The 13,328-nt window shown below is 36.4% G+C and overlaps 1 protein-coding gene across 1 annotated transcript in view; it reads right to left on the reverse strand.

Moving 5' to 3' along the window:
- The window catches only part of FCHO2 (FCH and mu domain containing endocytic adaptor 2), a 128,624-nt gene that overhangs the window by 114,466 nt on the left and 830 nt on the right, over positions 1-13,328 (reverse strand). The gene's annotated exons all lie outside the window — the stretch shown is intronic.

Here is a 13,328-nt window from a genome sequence, read left to right on the forward strand (position 1 = left end):
AAGCTATGATGATAAGCAGTTTTAAAATGCAATTTTCTCCCTAGTATGTTACAACTGTTGATATAAAATCTTGATTATCAACAGCCAGTTTTTTTTCTTCTTCCCCTCAGTTTTATTCTTTTTTAGTAACAATTTTATCGTGATATAATTCACACGATACAAAATTTTTAAAGTGTACAATGCAAAAAATGTTAGTATATTTACAGAGTTATAACACCACTACTGCAATCAATTTTAAAACACCAAAAAGAAATTCAAATCCAAATAGCTAAGTTTTTAAGAGAAGGTATTTACTCATCAGTGATGAGCTTTATTTTCAATTGTTTTTTTTTTCCAATTTATTTATAATTGGAGGACAATTGCTTTACAATATTTTGTTGGTTTCCACCATATTATCAACATGAATCAGTCATAGGTTCCCTCCCTCTTGAACCTCCCTCCCCCCTCCCAGCCCATCCCACGGCTCTAGACTGTCACAGGGCGTGGGTTTGAGCTCCCTCATACAGCAAATTCCCTCTGGCTATCTATTTTACATATGGTAATGTATCTGTTTCATGCTACCTGTCAATCCATCGCACCCTCTCCTTTCCTCACTGTGTCTTTTTCTTTAGTTTACTCAACACGTAAGAAAATACCTATGTCCACAAAAAAAAAATCAGTACACTAATGTATAGCAAATGTTTATAATGTTTGTAATGTTTAGAGTAGCATTATTCATAATAACAAAAAGATGGAAACACCCCAAAGGTCCATCAGCTAACAAATGGACAACCAATGTGATACACCCATGCACTGGAATATGATTCAGCCACAAAAGAAATGGAATACTGATACATGCTATAATATTGATGAACCTTGAAAACATTATGCTAAGAGAAAGAAGCCAGTCACAAAAGACCACATACTGTATGATTCCACTTTTATTTAAGGCCAGAAGAGAGGTATCTATAGAAACAGAAAGTAGATTACTGTGTTTCTGGAGGTGGGGTGAGGATGAGACAGGATTGATAAAAAGGTACAGGATTTCTTTTTAAGGTAATTTAAATTTGACTGTGATGATGGTTTGCAAATATCTGTGAACACTACCAAAACACTGTACATTTCAAATGAAAAACTGTATGGTACACAAAATATACTTCAATAAAGTTGTCAAAAAAACTAAATCATGAAGTGAAGTGAAAGCAGCTCAGCTGTGTCAGATTCTTTGCGACCACATCGACTGTAGCCAGCCAGGTTCCTCTGTCCACGCAATTCTCCAGGCAAGAATTCTAGAGTGGGTAGCCATTCCCTTCTCCATATCTTCCCAATCCAGGAATCAAATCCCAGTCTCCCACACTGCAGGTGGATTCCTTATGACCTGAACCATCAGGGAAGCCCAACTAAGTAACAGTTTATCAATATTATTGATAATCAATTCTAGCAGGGAAATTTTCAGTATTAACTGGCAAGAACAGCTACTAACACCACTGCTGATCCAAGAAGGACAATTACAATGAAGGCTCAGACTAAGAGAGGATCTTTTCTCTGCTAATCTCAATGCACGCTGCAAAGAGGTAGCATTTTCATAGAAATTCCCCTGAATGTGCCCAAGGTAAATAAAATTTTGTCATAATCCAATACAAACAGGTATAAAAATCTTTTTAGTAAGTCCTAATATGAAGTGGAAAAAAATTTCATCATCCTTTAAAAATCTAAGTCCAGAATCATACAGATCCTTTCAGTTCAGTCACTCAGTCATGTCCGATTCTTTGCGACCCCATGGACTGCAGCACACCAAGCCTCCCTGTCCATCACCAACTCCCGGAGTTTACTCAAACTCATGTCCTTTGAGTCGGTGATACCATCCAACCACTCATCCTCTGTCGTCCTCTTCTCCTCCTACCTTCAATCTTTCCCAGCATCAGAGTCTTTTCAAATGAGTCAGTTCTTCTTATCAGGTGGCCAAAGTATTGGAGTTTCAGCTTCAACATCAGTCCTTCCAATGAACACCCAGGACTGATTTCCTTTAGGATGGACTGGTTTGATCTCCTTGCAGTCCAAGGGACTCTCAAGAATCTTCTCCAACACCACAGTTCAAACGCATCAATTCTTTCGCACTCAGCTTTCTTTATAGTCCAATTCTCACATCCATACATGACTACTAGAAAAACCATAGCTTTGACCAGATGGACTTTTGTTGGCAAAGTAATGTCTCTGCTTTTTCATACACTGTCTAGGTTGGTCATAACTTTCCTTCCAAGGAGTAAGCGTCTTTTAATTTCATGGCTGCAGTCACCATCTGCAGTGATCTTGGAGCCCCCAAAAATAAAGTCTGACACTGTTTCCCCATCTATTTGCCACGAAGTGATGGGACTGGGATGCCATGATCTTAGTTTTCTGAATGTTGAGCTTTAAGCCAACTTTTTCATTCTCCTCTTTGACTTTCATCAAGAGGCTCTTTAGTTCTTCACTTTCTGCCATAAGGGTGGTGTCATCTGCATATCTAAGGTTATTGATATTTCTCCCGGCAATCTTGATTCCAGATTATGCTTCTTCCAGCCCAGCGTTTCTCATGATGTACTCTGCATAGAGGTTAAATAAGCACGGTGACATATAAAGCCTTGACATACTCCTTTTCCTATTTGGAACCAGTCTGTTGTTCCATGTCCACTTCTAAACGTTGTTTCTTGATCTGCATACAGATTTCTCAAGAGGCAGATCAGGTGGTCTGGTATTCCCATCTCTTTCAGAATTTTCCACAGTTTGGGGTGATCCACACAGTCAAAGGCTTTGGCATAGTCAATAAAGCAGAAATAGATGTTTTTCTGGAACTCTCTTGCTTTTTTTTTTTTTTTTAACAGATCCTTTAAAAGAACATAAACTTAGTACCTATCATTTCCTCTAAAGATGCTAACTGATGTAAGATACTTGAAATTAACAGTCTGATGTATATCAGTCCAGATTCCTTCTTTGCATACAAAAACTTGCTTCTTTTTAATACAAAAATGAGGTCATATATGCATATTATTTTACATCTAAATCATCAATTTAAGTGAAATTTAGCTGAAAAGATAACTAAGTTATAAGTAAGGCCACAAAGTCACTAAAAATGTTCAGATTTTTTCTGGTCTAATATAGAGTCTTGCGGCTTCCCAGGTGGCTCAGACAGTAAAGAATACACCTGGAATGCAGGAGACCTGGGTTTGATCCCTGGGTCAAGAAGATCGCCTGGAGAAGGGAATGTTAACCCACTCTAGTATTCTTGCCTGGAAAACCCATGGACAGAGGAGTCTGATGGGCTATAGTCCACAGGGTCACAAGGAGTCGGAGACGACTGGGCGACTAAGCATACAATATACAGTCTACAAGTGAGATATCCTTGAAACTTCAAGTTAAAATGTTTAAATAAGTCATCAAAGCTATTTTGGCAACTCAAAACATTCACTTTTCCAGCTGATCTTATAACTATACACTTAAAAAATTTTTAATAGCTATAAAATACAATCAAAATACAAAGTATTTCCACCTGAAAAAAACTGTACACTCTATTAATAATGCTATGAAACTCCTATTTTAATGAAAATGGAACTGTCAACATATCTGGGTTTTAGAGAGCCATGGAAATAATGAAAACTCACAAAACCATAAATCCTATAGATTTTAACTGGGCTCTGATACTTCTTCAAAGAACTCTTAAGGGGAACTGTAAACTAAAGACTAAAATTAAAAACCTGGATATTCTTCACTTTTGGTAAGTCAAAGAACTAGAAAATAGGCAAAAGATTAAGAGTACATGCTACATAGTCAGGCTATTCATTGAAAAGTTGGCTTTACCTAGGTTCCCTTTTTAATCAAACAATTTTCTGGGAGAGAAGGGTCAGGACGTCCGGTCACGTGAACAGCAGCATCATGCCTGGGCGTCCTCTCAGCCCTGAACCGCTTCAAAGATGAACAAAGATCGCCATTTCCCACCTCCCTACATTCTCCTACTCCAGCTCTTACTGCCACTGAACAGGTAACCTAGGGCACACCAGTGCAAGACGAAACATTAATGTGTGTTTGATATCATCTAATTTTATTCTGCCTTCTCTGAAAAACATGATGAAACATTAAACTAATTCTGAAGTGTTTCTTTTTTTTTTTTTTGCTTTGAAGAATGGCCCCTCTAGTGAGGAGTTTTCTAGATATTTTTGATAGGAATTCAACAAATATGCAATGATGGCCCTCCAGGGCCATTTCTTTTTTGCTTTGAAAACCACTATGAAAAAAGAATACATGCGCACAACTTTTCTACAGGCAAACAGGACTTCAACCACAAGTGATAACCTCTATGTATTAAAATTTTCACACAAGATCACTAAAACTATTATGTAGAGCTCTTGGCAAGATACTGTTAGAGCAGAAAACTGATTAAATATAGAATGAGTACTGCTCAGCAGTCAGAACAGTACTTACTCAAACACATCTGGTAATTGGTTAAAAGAAACAAATCTTATTACTTAAAAAAAAAATCATTTTCTCACCCCTCAAATACTCCTCCCATATCTTTTAAATTACAACTCAGCTCTTCCAGTTAGTTAAATCCTTAAGCCATATAAAAAAATATTTTATAGATACAACAAAAACAGCAGAAGCAAATAGTTTTGAGCTAATTCTCTACTCTTTTATATTTCAAATTTTCTGTAGTATTCTGTAAATAAATTTGTTTTCATTACTTTCAAAATGAAAAATAAAACTATTGCAGCTTTTTCAAAAACTTCTCAATCTATGCATGGAAAGACACACAAGGCTACCTTCTTAATCTGGCATTTCATTCACATTAATTGGTGATTTAAATCACCAATCCTCACTTTTCACAAATGGAAAAAACAAAAAGTGCAAGTAACCTAAATGTCCAAAAGGGGAATGCTAAAAATTACGTCTTATCTAGTCTATGAAACCTATCCTGAAAATATTTTCAAAGAATACTTAATCACGAGAAAAATGTTTTGATGTTAGTATCATTTGAAGATATCAAGATACAGAAGTATACAGTAGAATTCGCTAAGAATTTTATATTTCCAAAAGAAAATTTTGGAACAAAAGGCTACAGGTAATTTTTACTTTCTTATGTCTTTTAACTATCACATAATAAGCTATAAATAAAAAGGAAAACACACACACACACAAACACCAAAAATAGGAAAAACAGCTTCACTGACTATCTGTTGTTATTCAGTCACTCAGTCGTGTCCTACCCTGCAACCCCATACTGCAACACGCAAGGCTTCCTTCCCTACCCTTCACTATCTCCCTGAGTTTGCTCAAACTCATGTCCATTGAGTTGGTGATGCCATCCAACCATCTCATCCTCTGTTCTCCCCTTTTCCTCCTGCCTTCAATCTTTCCCAGCATCAAGGTCTTTTTCCAATGAGTCGGCTCTTTGTATCCGGGGGCCCAAGTATTGGAGCTTCAGCTTCAGCATCAGTCCTTCCAGTAAATATTTAGGGTTGATTACCTTTAGGATTGACTGGTTTGATCTCCTTGCAGTCCAAGGGACTCTCAAGAGTCTTTTCCAATACCACAGTTCAAAGGCATCAATTTTCCAGTGCTCAGTCTTTTTTATTGTCCAGCTCTCACATCTGTACATGACTACTGGAAAAACCATAGCTTTGACTATATGGACATGTGTAGCCAAAGTAATGTGTCTGCTTTTTAATATGCTGTCTAGGTTTCTCACAGCTTTTCTTCCAAGAAGCAAGTGTCTTTTAATTTCATGGCTGCAGTCACCATCCACAGTGATTTTGAAGCCCAGGAAAATAAGTCTCTCACGGTTTCCATTGTTTTCCCATCTATTTGCCATGAAGTGATGGGACCAGATGCCACAATGTTAGTTTTTTGCATGTTGAGCTTTAAGCCAGTTTTTTCACTCTCCTCTTTCACCTTCATCAAGAGGCTCTTTATTCCTTTTCGCTTTCTGCCATAAGGGTGGTGTCATCTGCATACCTGAGGTTACTGATACTTCTCCCAGCAATCTTGACTCCTGCTTGTGCTTCATCCAGCCCATCATTTTGCGTGATGTCCTCTGCATATAAGTTAAATAAGCAGGGTGACAATATGCAACCTTGATGTAATCCTTTCTCAATTTGGAACCAGTCTATTGTTCCATGTCCGGTTCTAACTACTGCTTCTTGACCTGCATGTAAGTTTTACAGGAGGTACTGTTGGTCTGGTATTCCCATCTCTTCAAGAATTTTCCACGGTTTGGTGTGATCCACACAGTCAAAGGCTTTAAGAGTAGTCAATGAAGCAGATGTTTTTCTGGAATTCTCTTGCTTTTTCTATGATCCAAGGGATGTTGGCAACTTGATCTCTGGTTCCTCTGGCTTTTCTAAATCCACCTTGAACATCTGGAAGTTCTCGGTTAACATACTGCTGAAGCCTAGCTTAAAGGATTTTGAGCATTACTTCGCTAGCCTGTGAAATGAGTGCAATTGAGCATTAGTCTAAACATTCTTTGGCATTGTCCTTCTTTGGGACTGAAATGAAAACTGACCTTTTCCAGTCCTGTGGCCACTGCTGAGTTTTCAAAATTTGCTGGCATATTGAGTGCAGCACTTTCACAGCATCATCTTTTAGGATTTGAAATAGTTCAGCTGTAATTTCATCACCTTCACTAGCTTTGTTTGTAGTGATGTTTCCTAAGGCCCACTTGACTTCACACTCCAGGATGTCTGGCTCTAGGTGAGTGATCACGCCATTGTGGTTATCTGCGTGGGTCATTAAGATTCAGTGTATTCTTGCCACCTCTTCTAAATGGCTTCTGCTTTTGTTAGGTTCATACCTTTTCTGTCCTTTACTGTGCCTATCTTTGCATGAAATCTTCCCTTGGCATCTCTAATTTTCTTGAAGAGATCTTTAGTCTTTCCCATTCTATTGTTTTCCTCTATTTCCTAGCATAGTTCATTTAAAAGGGCTTTTATATTTCTCTTTGCTATTCTCTGGAACTCTGCATTCAGATGGACATATCTTTCCCTTTTCTTCTTTGCCTTTGGCTTCTCTTCCTTTCTCAGCTATTTGTAAGGCCTCCTCAGACAACCATTTTGCCTTTTTGCATTTCTTTTTCTTGGGGATGATTTTGATCACTGACTCCTGTACAATGTTACAAACCTCTGTCCACAGTTCTTCAGGCACTCTGTCTATCAGATCTAATCTCTTGAATCTATTTGTTACTTCCACTGTATACTCATAAGGGATTTGATTTAGATCATACCTGAATGGCCTAGTGGTTTTCCCTACAATCGTCAATTTAAGTCTGAATTTTGCAATAAGGAGTTCATGATATGAGCCAGTCACTGGCTATTAAGCAACTAATAACTAACACTTCTTATCTAAGGTCCCAGCAACCACTAATTTGCATTACTTGTACCTTCCTATCTTTTCCCTCAAGTCAAGCAAACAGGCTTGTCATATCTTCCATACATTTTACTCTTGCTATTTCATCACGGAGCATGTGTGATGGAAATGATGGAATTCTGTGCCTCAACTTCATCACACAGTTCACTAACCACTTCCCAATTTAATCCTCTCTGCCTCTGGCCACTGCAGCAACGTCCTCTAGCCTCTTTACCAGTAGATACACAGAGGAACCCTGAACAACATAGGTTTGAACTGTGCAGGACCACTTACATGTTTCAATAGTAACTACTACAGCACTACTACACGATCAGGGGCTTCTTAAATCCAAGAATGTAGAGCCCCATTATAGAGAACCATGGATGGGAAGCACCCACTATAATAACTGTAAGTTATACTCTGATCTTCAACTGTGCAGAGGTCAGCACTCCTAAACTTCATATTTCTCAAGGGTCAACTATAATTATAGGTCTCCATTACTGCCTGGCTTTTGTTTTTCCTCACATCTGACCAATTTTTGTTTATCCCTATGGACCAGATTTCTACTAAAATTCTTCCAATTCAAATATTTTAATTTTTCCACACTAGATAAATTTAAAGACAAGCCCTAATTCCCTTTCCTGCATAATTTTCCTTGCCATTATATTTCTAGAAAGACTTCCCAGTGTGCTTCTGTTAAATTGTTCCACAATTATAAAATCAGGATGGATAATCTGAGAAGATACCCTATGACTCAAAAAATTACTTGCCCTCCTCCCAAAACATACGCGTGTGTGTGTGTGTGTGTGTGTGTGTGTGTGTGTATTTCCAAGGGCTTCCCGGGGGCTCGGTGGTAAAGAATCCGCCTGCCAATGCAGGAGATGAGATGCGTAGATGCGGGTTCCATCCCCGGGTTGGGAAGATCCCCTGGAGAAGGCAATGGCAACCCACTCTAGTATTCTTGCTTGGGAAATCCCATGGACACAGGAGCCTGGTGGGCTAAAGCGCATGGGGCCACAAAAGAATTGGACACACAACTTAGCGACTAAACAACAACAATGTATTTCCAAAGGGCTTATGCTAATCAAAACTGCAGGAGGACACAAAGGATACTGTTCTCCCATGCCTTTGTCTAAATAATTTAAGTAGTTCTGAAAGGATTAGAACAATTAAGATTCAGTCTGTAGGGCTGGAAAAGAACCCAGACAGCAAATTTTTATCACCCTGTATCAATTCTCTAAAATCCTTCCCCTAAATTGAACTAAATCAGTAACAATTTCTTAGTAAATGCAGACTATATTTCTTAGCAAATTTAGTAAAAGGAGACTAAATCAGTAACAATTTCTCAATTTCAACAGTAAAGGCAAAAACAAAAAATAAACCACCCTTCCACTCCACCTCCTCCCCAGAAAAAAACCTATGGGACTGACAATAAAATTCAGTTCCATCTAAAATAATACAATTACATAATATCTACCTGACAAGTCTACTTGAACCAGGTTAGATGAACCTGTAGTTTGAGTTTTCATAGCCTGTTGCAGTTGAAAATAGTTTGGGCATAGATAACTGGCTAACATATAATAACACATTTTAACATATATGCTATTTGCTTGTATATACATAGGTTACCTTTGGAAAGCTACATTAAAAAACTGGTAACAGTGAATTGCCTTTTTCGAGATCTTGGTGGGTGGATAAAAAGAGGGAGATCTTATACTACACTCCCTTTTGCACCTGTTAAATACTTAAACATGTAAATATGTTAATTAACATATATATGCAAATATACAAATGTACAACCTTTAAAAATTTTTGTATATCATCTGATGGGATCAGATCTAACTACAATATTTGTAAATTTCAAGTAACAGTCTATATTCTGGGTTTCTATGGTCACCTCAACTAATTTTCTAAAGATGTATATTTTAAAATTTTCATATGGATAAATAACCCCAAAGAATGTGTATATATGTATGTGAGGGGGTACCATTAGTCTCTCATGTAGGATACTAAATTTAGATTAAATAACCAAGCAAAAACATAATAATGGTTTGCATTCCATAGTCCTATTAATAGCAACTCCAGACTTTTTAAAAAAATTTTTAATCATCCCAGTTTATCCATGTAATGACAGATCAAATTTTGGATATACAGTATTATATGCCTTTTACACGGGGGACTGGGGCGTTATGTAGATTTTGGTATTGGTCCTGGAAACAATTCCCCAAGGATACTGAGAGAAAAAGATATAACCAGGTGCTCTGAATTTATTTAAAAGTAAAGCATGACAATACCAGTGAAATCAACAGATAAATGACATGATACTTCTTAACCAGTTAAGCACTAAAAGAAAAGAAAACAAAAGGAAGAAAAACTTCAAAACAGGGAGTTCTCTGGTGGTCTAGTGGCTAAGACTTCGAGTTTCCAGTGCAGCAGTCTGGGGTTCGATCCCTGGTCAGGGAACTAGAGCCCACCTGCCACAAGTAAAGATCCCATGTGCCACAACTAATACTTGGTGCAGCCAAAAAAAAAAAGGAAAAGATTCGGCACAAAAACGCCTAAGATAATTGTTATTCATTCATATGCTGAATGGAGATCTTCAACAAAAGTTACCTAAGTAAAAATGTCATTTTATTACAACATAATGTATGCTAAAAAATACTTGGTGTCTTTGGGAGAATGCTTTATATCTTATATAGATTGGGATCACGATGTAAAATGAGGCCTATTTAAATCATGTTATATGTACTCACTTGTTTTTTCCCCTTATTACTATGAAATCTACTTCTTAAAAATAAAAAACCTTTTAACACCTGAATTAAAATTATTTGGGCTTTATAAAAAATATAAATCACCATTTTAATCACTATAATGTAAAGTGGACATCTATAATCTCAAGAGTACTAAAAACTAGTACTGGACTCTAAGAAAGAAGCAGCATTGGGAGACACTTCTTCACTGTAATATTTGTCAGTAACTTTTTTTTAAAAAGTTAAATAATCTTTTGAAGGGCTAAGAACTGTTTTTATATTCTGAAGGTAACTGTGGATATGTTATCAAAATTATTTTTGCCATCTAATTTTAATAGAAAGAAAAACATTTTCTAGTTGATTATCTTTGCAGCACTATACTCTGTGGCAAAAACTGACTTATCAGCAACAAAACACCTGTTGTGTAGGAAGTTTTGTATATATTTTCCTCTTCAAAGGTTAGTATGAAAAAGAGGAATTTGTAACGTAGCATATAGTTTTAGTTAAGAAAAAACTATAAAGAAAAAGGCAGGATGTGTTGCTTTCAAATGAACTTGAAGAGAGTTTGAATGATTCAAATTTTCCTCTAACAAAACGCCACAACAAAAAGATCTGTCTTTTTATATGTAGGGAAAAAAACAATTAATAGCCTGTTTGGTTAGAAACCTAAAGCTTTAAAGATTCCCATTACCTCACTTTGACAAGTTTTATTTTGTTTTGACAGTGCCACTTTAAACATTAGTGGAGAAACGTGAAATTGAATAGAGAAATAAATTCTCTATTTTAAGAAATTATTTTATAATGATTCAGAAACATGCAAATTTTTAAGCTCTCTAAAATAGACAGCTAAGAATTCTGAGAAGCTATTTAGTTCTCAGGGTTTTCCAGTTCATTTATCATTCTTTGGAGCTTTTTAAGAGCCAATTTAGCACATTCAGTCACAACCAGGCTTGGAAGTAAAATAAAATGCAGTCTATTTTAAGAATATGTACACAATATTGGAAGTGAAAACAAACACTAAACATACACTAAAACAGAAACTAGACTTGGGATTCTCTCTAGATCTCAAATATCCAAATTTATTTCCATACCTCTACTAAGAGGGAGAACAAGGGGCACACAAAAATCTGCACAAAAAGGTTCATAAAACATTATTCATAAAATAGCCAAAAACCTCCCCCAAAAGGCTATGTTCAAAATCATGGACAGAAAACAAAACATAACTTTTAAATGTTAATGTGCAGTTATCAAACTTGAAAAACACAATCATGCATCCAAAAAAAAAAAAAAAAAAAAACACTCTAAGAACGTCAAATTTTAAACAATCCTTATAGAAGTTTCACAAATTGCCTACATAAAACCTAAAGTCTAAAATCAACAGGCTATATCGAAAATCAAGGGACTCAGAAGAGCCAAAATAATGTTGAAAAAGAAAAATGAAGTTGGGAGCACTCACACTTCCACATTTCAAACTTACTAGAAAGCTACAGTAATCAAAACAGTGTGGTACTAACATAAGGATAGAGAGAGATACCAATGAAAATCCAGAAATAAAACTCATGTATCTATTGTTAACTGATTTTTGACAAGAGTGCAGAAACTATCCAGTGGAAAAAGAATAGCCTTTTAAACAAATAATGATGGAACAACTAAACCCACATGCAAAGAATAAAGGTGTACCTCTTCCCAGCACTGTACACAAAAACTAACTTCAAATGGATCATAGGCCTAAATGTAAGAACTAAAACGTCATATAAAACCCACAGAAATAACACAGAAGTAAACCTCTGTGATCCTGGGTTAGGAAAGACTTCTTAGATATGACAACAAAAGCATAACAGATAACAGAAAAATTAGAAAAATTCGACTTCATCAAAATTAAAAACTTATGTGCTTCAAAGGACACCATCAAGCGAGTGAAAAAAACAACCCAAAGAATGGGAGATAATACTTACAAAATCATGTTATCTGCAAACCAAAACTACAATGAGATATTACTTCACACCCATCCACTACAATAAAAGACAGATAACAAGTGTAGTCCAGCATGTGAAAAAACTGGAACCCTCAGACATTGTCAGTGGGATTGTAAAATGGTGTAAAATTTTCCAAACTTTGGAAAATGTTTGGCTGTTCCTCAAAATATTCAACATAGAGTTACTATATGACCCAGCAATTCGACTCCCAAATGAAATGAAGACATGTGCCCACATAAAAACATTGTACAAAAATGTTCACAGCAGTATTCATAACAGCCAAAAAGCACAACCAAACAAATCTCTACCACTGATGAATGGCTAAATACAGTACAAGACACACACACACGTACATTATTTGACCATAAATTAGAATTAACTACTGTTAAATGCTACAGCCTGGGTGAACCCTGGAAACATGTTAATGAAAGAAGTTAATCATAAAGGACCACGTGTATGAACCCATTTATATGATTATGCCCAGAGTAGACAAATCTACATGGTAAGGAAAGATGACTACAAATCTACATGGTAAGGAAAGATGACTACAAATCTACATGGTAAGGTAAGATGACTGCTAATAAACACTGGTATCCTTCCTTAGATGAAGAAATTGTTCTAAAAACGTGGTTGACGTCTGCACAACTCTATGAACATACGAAAAACTCTGAATTGTTCATTTAAATGAGTTGTATGGCAGGTGAACTGCACCTCAATAAAGCATGGTTGATGTCTGCACAGCTCTATGAGTATACGAAAAATCCTTGAATTGTTAAATGAGTTGTATGGCGGGTGAACTCTACCTCAATAAGGCTGTTTTAAAAAAAAAAAAACAAAGCTGACGTCTAGTATTTGTGTCGCTTGTGGAAAACAAGGAACATTCAAGACAAATAACTACAAACTGATTTGATTACTAAGCAAATCTGTGGGTGAAATAATTAGAAATTAAGAATTTAAGTCATTCCTTATTCATTTTATGCATACCACTCTAAATATTTCTACATCTTAACTAAAATGGAATTGTACCTCTTGCAACTATCAAGCCATAAAATGGGATTCCTGAGACACCTGAGTACACATGTTCCTTTCCTGTACACGGCTGAACTCTACTCCCCAATACAACAAACAATAACTGCGGAAAAACACTCCACAGGGAGACTGGGAAGTCATTCTCAGAGAACCACCTAAAACCAATACTGAATTTAGAGAGGTGTGGAAAGAATGAGGAAGGCGAAGGAGCCCAGGGAAC

Source organism: Dama dama, chromosome 25 (assembly GCF_033118175.1).
Source record: "Dama dama isolate Ldn47 chromosome 25, ASM3311817v1, whole genome shotgun sequence".
NCBI lineage: Eukaryota > Metazoa > Chordata > Mammalia > Artiodactyla > Cervidae > Dama > Dama dama.